Here is a 9,273-nt window from a genome sequence, read left to right as displayed (position 1 = left end):
TTGTAACCTATATGCAACTAAATGCGACTAATATGCTATGAACACTTTGTTTAGACGAGCACTTTTATTTATTCTTCAGAATATAGCAGAAGCAGACAAAATTCCATTGGTATAATTTTAGACCTTCCAATCCATCTTTTCTCTATCTATTCTACAACCATACGAAGATAAATAATACTGATTCGGTCCTTAAATTTATTTGTGACCCACGAGGAGCCGTATGAGGTGAAAATCTCATGTACGGTTTTGGATTAGTTATGGAAACAATGATGTTATCATCGACTATAATTATCTAACAGTTCAAGTACAGTTGATATAGTTGAGGCGTAATCAAAATATGGTTTTTGGGGATGGAATTTGTGGCGTCAGTCAATAGGGTTTATCGTTTTTCTAATTTCTTCTCTAGCAGAATGTGAGAGCTTACCTTTTGATTTACCAGAAGCCGAGGAAGAATTAGTAACAGGGTATCAAACCGAATATTCAGGTATCAAATTTGGTTTATTTTACGTTGCTTCGTATCTAAATCTATTACTTTCTTCGTTATTTGTAATAGTTCTTTACTTAGGGGGTTGGAATATTTCCATTCCGTACGTATTCGTTCTTGAGCTATTTGAAATAAATAAAATGAATAGAATCTTTGGAACGACAATTAGTATCTTTATTACATTAGCTAAAACTTATTTGTTTTTGTTTATTTCTATCACAATACGATGAACTTTACCTAGGTTAAGAATGGACCAATTATTAAATCTTGGATGGTAATTTCTTTTGCCCATTTCTCTCGGTAATCTATTATTAACAACTTCTTTCCAACTTCTTTCACTGTAAAGAAAAAAAAGAATATGAGATTCATGACTTAGTTCAAACAAGAGAAAGAAACAAACATAAAATTATTCATAGATATTCACGATATGTTCCCTATGGTAACTGGGTTCATGAATTATGGCCACCAAACAGTCCAAGCAGCAAGGTACATTGGTCAAGGTTTCATGATTACCTTATCCCACGCAAATCATTTACCCGTAACTATTCAATACCCTTATGAAAAATTAATCACATCAGAGCGTTTTCACGGGCGAATCCATTTTGAATTTGATAAATTCATTGCTTGTGAAGTATGTGTTCGTGTATGCCCTATAGATCTACCTGTTGTTGATTGGAAATTTGAAACGAATATTCGAAAAAAATTATTGCTTAATTACAGTATTGATTTCGGAATTTGTATATTTTGTGGTAACTGCGTTGAGTATTGTCTAACAAATTATTTATCAATGACTGAAGAATATGAACTTTCTACTTACGACCGTCACAAATTGAATTATAATCAAATTGCTTTGGGCCGTTTACCAATGTCAGTAATTGACGATTATACAATATGAACAATTTTGAATTCGACTCAAAGAAAATCTGAGTAAGTAAACCTCCTAGTCTATTACTGAGTAAGTAAACCTCTTATTCTATTATTGAGTAAGTAAACCTCCTATTCTATTAAAGTAAAGATAAATTTCTAATTATTTTATTTTAAGTTTCCGGTTTGGTTTAAGTTTAAAGAATGTTTGGTTTGAATTAAAAAAGAATGAGGCTTTGGTCAATAAATAAAAATTCAATTACAACTTAACTGGTTGATAAGAATTTTGGATTCATTTTTATTGAAAATCTATTACTATATTCGTAATATTACTATATTCGTAATTATTTCGAAATATATAGTTTCAAAAAACAAATACCCCTTTGAACAAACAAAAAAAGAATAAAAAATGAAACTTACAATAATTGTACTTAGAGCAATTCACACCTAACAAATTATGATTTTATTCAATTAGGAACGTATCATAAAAAAAAATTCATGGTCGGGTCAATAAGATCATGAAAAGCATTTCGATTTATTTATCTCTTATTTTACACAGAATGGATTTGTCTGGACCAATACACGATTTTCTTTTAGTTTTTCTGGGATCGGGTCTTATATTAGGGGGCCTGGGAGTGGTATTACTTATCAATCCAATCTATTCTGCCTTTTCATTGGGATTGGTTCTTGTTTGTATATCCTTATTCTATATTCTCTCAAATTCTCATTTTGTGGCGGCTGCCCAGCTCCTTATTTATGTGGGAGCCATAAATGTTTTAATCCTATTTGCTGTGATGTTCATGAATGGTTCAGAATATTATAAAGATTTTAATCTGTGGACCATTGGGAACGGCCTTACTTCGTTGGTTTGTACAAGTATTCTTGTTTCGCTAATTACTACTATATTAGATACATCATGGTACGGGATTATTTGGACTACAAGATCAAACCAAATTATAGAACAAGATTTGATAAGTAATAGTCAACAAATTGGAATTCATTTAGCAACAGATTTTTTTCTTCCATTTGAATTCATTTCAATAATTCTTTTAGTTGCTTTGATAGGTGCAATTGTTGTGGCTCGTTAGTAATAAATCTTTCTCTTTCTAACTAGTAGTAGCAAGCAATCAAAATGAAACTTTTTTCTGCCTTATCGCATCTATTTTCTTTGAATTTTATTTGAATATTGCTCGTGTATAAAATAGAAATTCGTTTATTCGATATGTTTCCAATATATTCTTTTTGTTATATTCTAGTCAATCCCATCCGTTGAATTATTGTTCATATTAAAATGAATCGAAATTGATAAGGAGTTGGTCAATGATGCTCGAACATATACTTGTTTTGAGTTCCTATTTATTTTCTATCGGTATTTATGGATTGATCACAAGTCGAATTATGGTTAGGGCCCTTATGTGTCTTGAACTTATACTGAATGCGGTTAATATAAATTTTGTAACATTTTCTGATTTTTTGATAGTCAGCAATTAAAAGGAAATATTTTCTCAATTTTTGTTATAGCTATTGCAGCCGCTGAAGCAGCTATTGGATCAGCTATTGTTTCCTCAATTTATCGTAACAGAAAATCAACGCGTATCAATCAATCAACTTTGTTGAATAAGTAATATTATATTAATAATATTTATATTAATACTATTTATAATAATATTTATATATTAATAATATTTAATTCTAAGAATTAGCATGTCCGGTATATTGGAATCTACATCATGTTTTCGAAAGCGTAAGAAATCAAAGTATCTTGGTCCTTTCTTATGAGTTGATCCCGAAGGAAAGAAATTGATTAGAAAATTTCTGGTAAATCGTTGATTCATCTGGTGTTTAACTATACTGATTCATTTACAAGTTTACTAGATTGAAATTTTATGATGTTAAAAAATTTATAGATCCCATGTCACATTCAGTAAAAAAGTATGATACACGTATAGGGTGTACTCAATGTGTCCGAGCCTGCCCCACCGATGTGTTAGAAATGATACCTTGGGATGGATGTAAAGCTAAGCAAATAGCTTCCACTCTAAGAACAGAAGACTGTGTTGGTTGTAAGAGATGCGAATCCGCTTGTCCAACGGATTTCTTGAGCGTTCGAGTTTATTTATGGCATGAAACAACTCGAAATATGGGTCTAGCTTATTCATACGTTCCAGAAAAGAAAACCCCACTTGAATACATTTTGAATCCATTTGATTTTTTTTACTGAAAAAACTCGTGCTAAAAAAAATCTTTCTGAGCACGGGTTTTTCTGGTCCAAGCGTATCTTGTCTTTACCACGAATTATTTCCCTTGGTTAATAATAATTGTAGTTTTACCAATATCTGCAGGCTCTTTAATTTTCTTTCTTCCTCATAGAGGAAATAAGTTCATTAAGTGGTATACTATGTGTATATGCATATTTGAACTCCTTCTAACAACCTATGCATTTTGTTATCATTTCCGATTGGACGATCTATTAATCCAGCTAGCAGAAGATTATAAATGGATAAATTTTTTTGATTTTTACTGGAGATTGGGAATAGATGGACTTTCTATAGGGCCCATTTTACTGACAGGATTTATCACCACTTTAGCTACTTTGGCGGCTTGGCCAGTTACTCGAGATTCACGATTATTTCATATCCTGATGCTAGCAATGTACAGTGGTCAAATAAGATCATTTTCTTCTCGAGACCTTTTACTTTTTTTCATCATGTTGGAGTTCGAATTAATTCCCGTTTATCTACTTCTATCCATGTGGGGGGGGGGGGGCGAAGGAAACGTATGTACTCGGCTACAAAATTTATTTTGTACACTGCAGGGGGTTCTATTTTTCTATTAATAGGAGTTTTGGGTATCGGTTTATACGGTTCTAATGAACCAACATTAAATTTTGAAACATTAGCTAATCAATCATATCCTGTCGCACTGGAAAAAATATTCTATATTGGATTTCTTATTGCTTTTCTATAAATTACGATTATACCCTTACATACATGGTTACCAGACACCCACAGGGAGGCCCATTACAGTACTTGTATGCTTCTAGCCGGAATTTTATTAAAAATGGGAGCATATGGATTAGTTCGTATCAATATGGAATTATTACCCATGCTCATTCCATATTTTCCCCCTGGTTGATAATAGTGGGTACAATACAAATAATTTATGCAGCTTCAACATCTCTTGGTCAATGGAATTTAAAAAAAGAATAGCCTATTCCTCCGCATCTCATATGGGTTTCATAATTATAGGAATTGGTTCTATAACCGATACGGGACTCAACGGAGCTATTTTACAAATAATATCTCATGGATTTATCGGTGTTGCACTTTTTTCTTGGCAGGAACGAGTTATGATAGAATGCGTCTTGTTTATCTCGACGAAATGGGCGGAATGGCTATTTCGATTCCAAAAATATTTACGATGTTCAGTATCTTATCGATGGCTTCTCTTGCATTACCAGGCATGAGTGGTTTTGTTGCAGAATTGATAGTCTTTTTGGAATAATTACCAGCCAAAAATATGCCAAAAAATAATTACTTTCGTAATGTCAATTGGAATGATATTAACTCCTATTTATTCATTATCTATGTCACGTCAAATGTTCTATGGATACCAACCATTTAATGCTCTAAGTTCTTATTTTTTTATTCTGGCCCACGAGAGTTATTGTTTCGATCTCTATTTTTTACCCATAATAGGTATTGGTATTTATCCGGATATCCTCCTCTCATTATCAGGTGAGAAGGTCGAAACTATTCTATATAATTATTTTTATAGATAGTTTCATGATTTTATAGATAGTTTTCATGAATAAAACAAAAAATCAAAAGTAATCCTATGATTTTTAAAAATTGTTCGTTGTACAATGAAAAAGAAAAAAAAGAAGTCTTTTTTTTCCTCTTAAGTTTAAGTTAAGTAAAAAAATAAGTTAAGTAAAAAAAAAGGTAAAGAATTAAATTGAATATACATTTTTGGCTTTTGTTAGAACCTTTTGAATCAAGTAGTGGAGTGATTCAAAAGGTTCTTGCCAGCTTAATAAGTTTTCTTATATACGCTGTCCTGCGTTAGTATTTGTTAGGCTTAGCCTCTTTAGTCAATTCAATTAGATGTTAATGGAAATGAACCATAACTATGTAAACCTATTCCTAATAGATCGACCCCAAAATAACATATCCAAATTATAAGAAATCCTATAGAAGCCACAAGTGCGGAATTTACACCTTCAAAATTTTTATTTGTTCGGGTATGTAAATAAATCGCGAATACGGTCCAAGTAATAAATGCCCAATTTTCCTTTGGGTCCCAATTCCAATATGATCCCCAGGCCTCATTAGCCCATACCGCTCCCGAAAGAATTCCTATGGTTAAAAAGATAAACCTGAGACTAATAATACGATAACTCCAACGATCCAATTGTTGAGTCAATTGATACCTGTAATAATTTTTAGAAGAAAGAAAATAAATGTTTAGTAAAACATTGCTTCTTTCATTCATGTATTGGTATTGGATTTCGCCAAACCAAAATGACTGATTTAATAAATTATTGTTTTACCAATAATCTTTATGGCTTTTCGAAATGTAATGACTAGAAGAGCTACTGATAATAATGATCCACATAAAAGCTGCATAGCCTAATACCATCATACTTACGTGCATCATTAACCACTGGGATTGGAGAGTAGGCGCTAATATTACGAATTGATGCATTTTGGTTAAAAGACCCGAAGTGACAAAGCCTTGGGTAAAAATAGAACTTGGCGCGGTTATTGCGCTTAAATTATTTTTACGCTTTTTATTTTTAAATTGAAAATAGAAAACCGTATGAATAAGGGAAAAACCCCCATGAAAGAAAGATTAATGATTCATATAAATCACTTAATGGGAAATGTCTTGAATAAACCCAACGGGTGACTAATAATCCTGTTATACAGAAAAAGGTAACTATCATACCCTTTTCTGATGAATCATATAGTCCTACAACTTCATCTACTAATAAGAATAAGGTTAAAAAATGAATTGTAATTATAATTGAAACGACTAAAAAAGATATATGAGTTAATATATGCTCTAAAGTTGAAAAAATCATAAAAATTTTGGAAAAAGCGAGGGTTTCTAGATTTTATGGAATGGAAATAAGGAATTAAATTCATTATAGGACTTATTCTATCTCTTTTATAAGATACTATGCCGCCACTCGGACTCGAACCGAGATGCTCTAGCACTGCTTCCTAAGAGCAGCGTGTCTACCGATTTCACCATAGCGGCTTGCTCAAAATCATAATAACCCATTTTTTATTCAATCGTTGAGATTGAAGGTTAAGGGGTCAATTCAATGTAAAATGTAAAAATTTTTAGGAAACATTTTAATTGATGAATAAAAACTCGTTGAAATAGCAATTTGAAGGTTCAATTTGAAGGTTCAAAAGGAATCTTTATTAATTATCGTATCATGTTTTTATTTAATTATCATATTAAAATAATTTGTCAATAGAGATTTTTTAGTTTGTGTTTTCCTAAAAGAGAACTCCTTTATTGTAACGAAACTAACTAGTTGTAACTTCAATTCATAGATAAAATTCAACAAAACAAAAAAGGAAAAAAGGTTCTTTATCATTTTTTAATGATTCATTTCTCATTTTTGTGTATGATTTTTATGAATAATTAAAAAATGAATAAATGAATGAAAAAAATATGATTTTTAAAGATCACAATTTCCGCTCCACATCCAAGGATTTCAAAACATTTATGTAATTTGGATAGTTTTGTATTAATCGTTAGGATTTTGCATTTTAAGGATTTATCAAACCAACTAGTTATTGGGTTGTAAATGGATCCGCGGGTTCACCAATCATTGAAGGTTCTAGAACTGCTAAGCCCACGTTACAAGCAATAGTACCGAGAATTACTACTGGAAAAATATATAAAAGATCATTGGGCCATGCGGGTTCCCCATAATAATTATGACCCATACTTTTAGCTAATTTAGCTCTTAATACAAGATCGTTCAAGTCAGGTTCTTTTGTTATTAGGATAGGTGAATTTTTCTAAATCCATCCCCCGAAGGAACCGGAAATAATAATTTTTCATCATCCGGTTCAAGCAAAAGTCAATCGAATAAAATGGATACAAACGGATACCTATAAAATAAATCTATATGTTATCCCCACATATATGAATGATTCCCTATGTAAGAAAAAAGTTACCCGATTCCATTTTACGATGTTGCAGCTATACATTCCAAGGAATTCCATTTTTACAGGTAAATGCTCAATACCCAAGTAGGCGTACAAAGTTGATCGTGATCAAGTGCTTTCTGGGTCATCTTAGGCCTTGTGATTCGCCTTTATCCAACAAAAAATATATCGAGATTTTTTACATACAAAGGATTTACTTGTTACTAATATAGTCTAGCCTTTGGCTCTTCTTTAGATCCCTTGTTTCACTCCGATAGTATAATAAAATCGGGTCGATGTAGTAGAAATGAATGCATTTTCATACTATTAAGATAAGAAAGTAAAAAAAAAAATAACTAAAATCTAATTTGGGTTATGCCAAATCACTTATTCTACTGGATCTTACGGAGCCCTGTTTATACACAACATCGTCAGATCTGATCATAGAAAGATTCTCTTCAAGCAAACCAGCCTATCCTTTGTATGGGTCCTATGTATGGGGCTTACACGGTGGTTGGAACAAAGACACATTTGGTTGTGAATTCCAATGTAGCAGATAAAGACATATTTCTGCACGACCCAATCAATAGTTCAAGTCACACACTCCCATAATCCATTTTCTCTTCAGAAAATTCCCTTCAACTATTCATGTCATATCAAATAAATAAAGAATATTGTGGAGTTGAAAGGAAATTCCAAATACTGTCTTATTTTTTTTCAATAATCCATATTTGTAGCAATGAAATACTATTGTTTCTCCTCCAAGTAATAAGAGAAATTATTGGTTACAATATAGCTATGGTATGTATTCTCTCTAAAGGGTCTATATTCTCTATAAAGGACCAGAAATGGCTTGCATTCGTATAATTAGGAAATGCATTAACATTTCTTTTATGGAGTTATCACCCCCAAACTTAAGCTATTGCTTGTCCTCAAGTAATGGTCAATAGTTAGGGAGCAAATTTAAATTTTTATGGCAGATTAGTATTAAGAAATCATGTGGTTTTAAAATTTAGCCCTCAGTAAAAGTTTTGCATCAACATGCTTGACTGTCATATCATTCAAGTACTTTTTAGAGTCAAGATTCTTTGCTAGCGTGTGCGTGATTATAATCAGTCTCAGTTTCCACTCCTATTTTGGTCAAGGTGTCTAATTATTGTCAGGCTCAGTTTTCACTCCTATTTATTCATCATTTTTTGGGGAGTCAACTCATCAAACCTACCGTTCCACACTCTAGGTGAAAGGGAGCATACCTTTCACCCACATGCTAGTCGGGTAGAGTCATCCTGTGACTACTTTCATTCACTCATATGCCTAGGGAACCGTAATTTTTATGGAGTTTTCTGTTTATGCCATTACTAGAGGAGGTCCCTTTTATTCTTCAAAGTTTATGCACTAAGGAGTTCAACTTTAGCCTTACAATTCTTTGATGTCTCGGAAAGCAGAGAGTTCTTTTCCTAAAAATTACTAATCACCCTAAGTAGAGACCTACAATCGTGTTTATAAATTTTCAAAGAATCAAGCCTAAGGTCAGTTCTCTCGTTTCGACAGTCTGAAAAATTATGGCCTAGGCAAATAGATTATGCTTTCATCATCGGGTATCCTCAATCTATTCCAAACAATAAACTTAACCTATTTATATCATGACAACCAAATTTGTAACCAATTATCATCAATTGCTCTTAACAAAGTGTGAGACGTATACCTCCCCCAAACTTGAGGGATGCATTATCCTCAATGCATAAAAATGAA

At 32.2% G+C, this 9,273-nt stretch overlaps 1 pseudogene; it reads left to right on the top strand.

Annotated features, from left to right (window-relative positions):
- Positions 1-288: 288 nt before the first annotated feature.
- LOC120167991 lies at positions 289-1,415 on the top strand (annotated as a pseudogene).
- Positions 1,416-9,273: the final 7,858 nt, after the last annotated feature.

The sequence above is a fragment of the Hibiscus syriacus genome, unplaced genomic scaffold (genome assembly GCF_006381635.1).
Source record: "Hibiscus syriacus cultivar Baekdansim isolate YM2019G1 unplaced genomic scaffold, ASM638163v2 tig00000329_pilon, whole genome shotgun sequence".
In the NCBI taxonomy this organism is placed as follows: Eukaryota; Viridiplantae; Streptophyta; class Magnoliopsida; order Malvales; family Malvaceae; genus Hibiscus; species Hibiscus syriacus.
The sequence above is the reverse complement of the archived record's forward strand: the minus strand, read 5'-3'. Positions and strand labels throughout refer to the sequence as shown.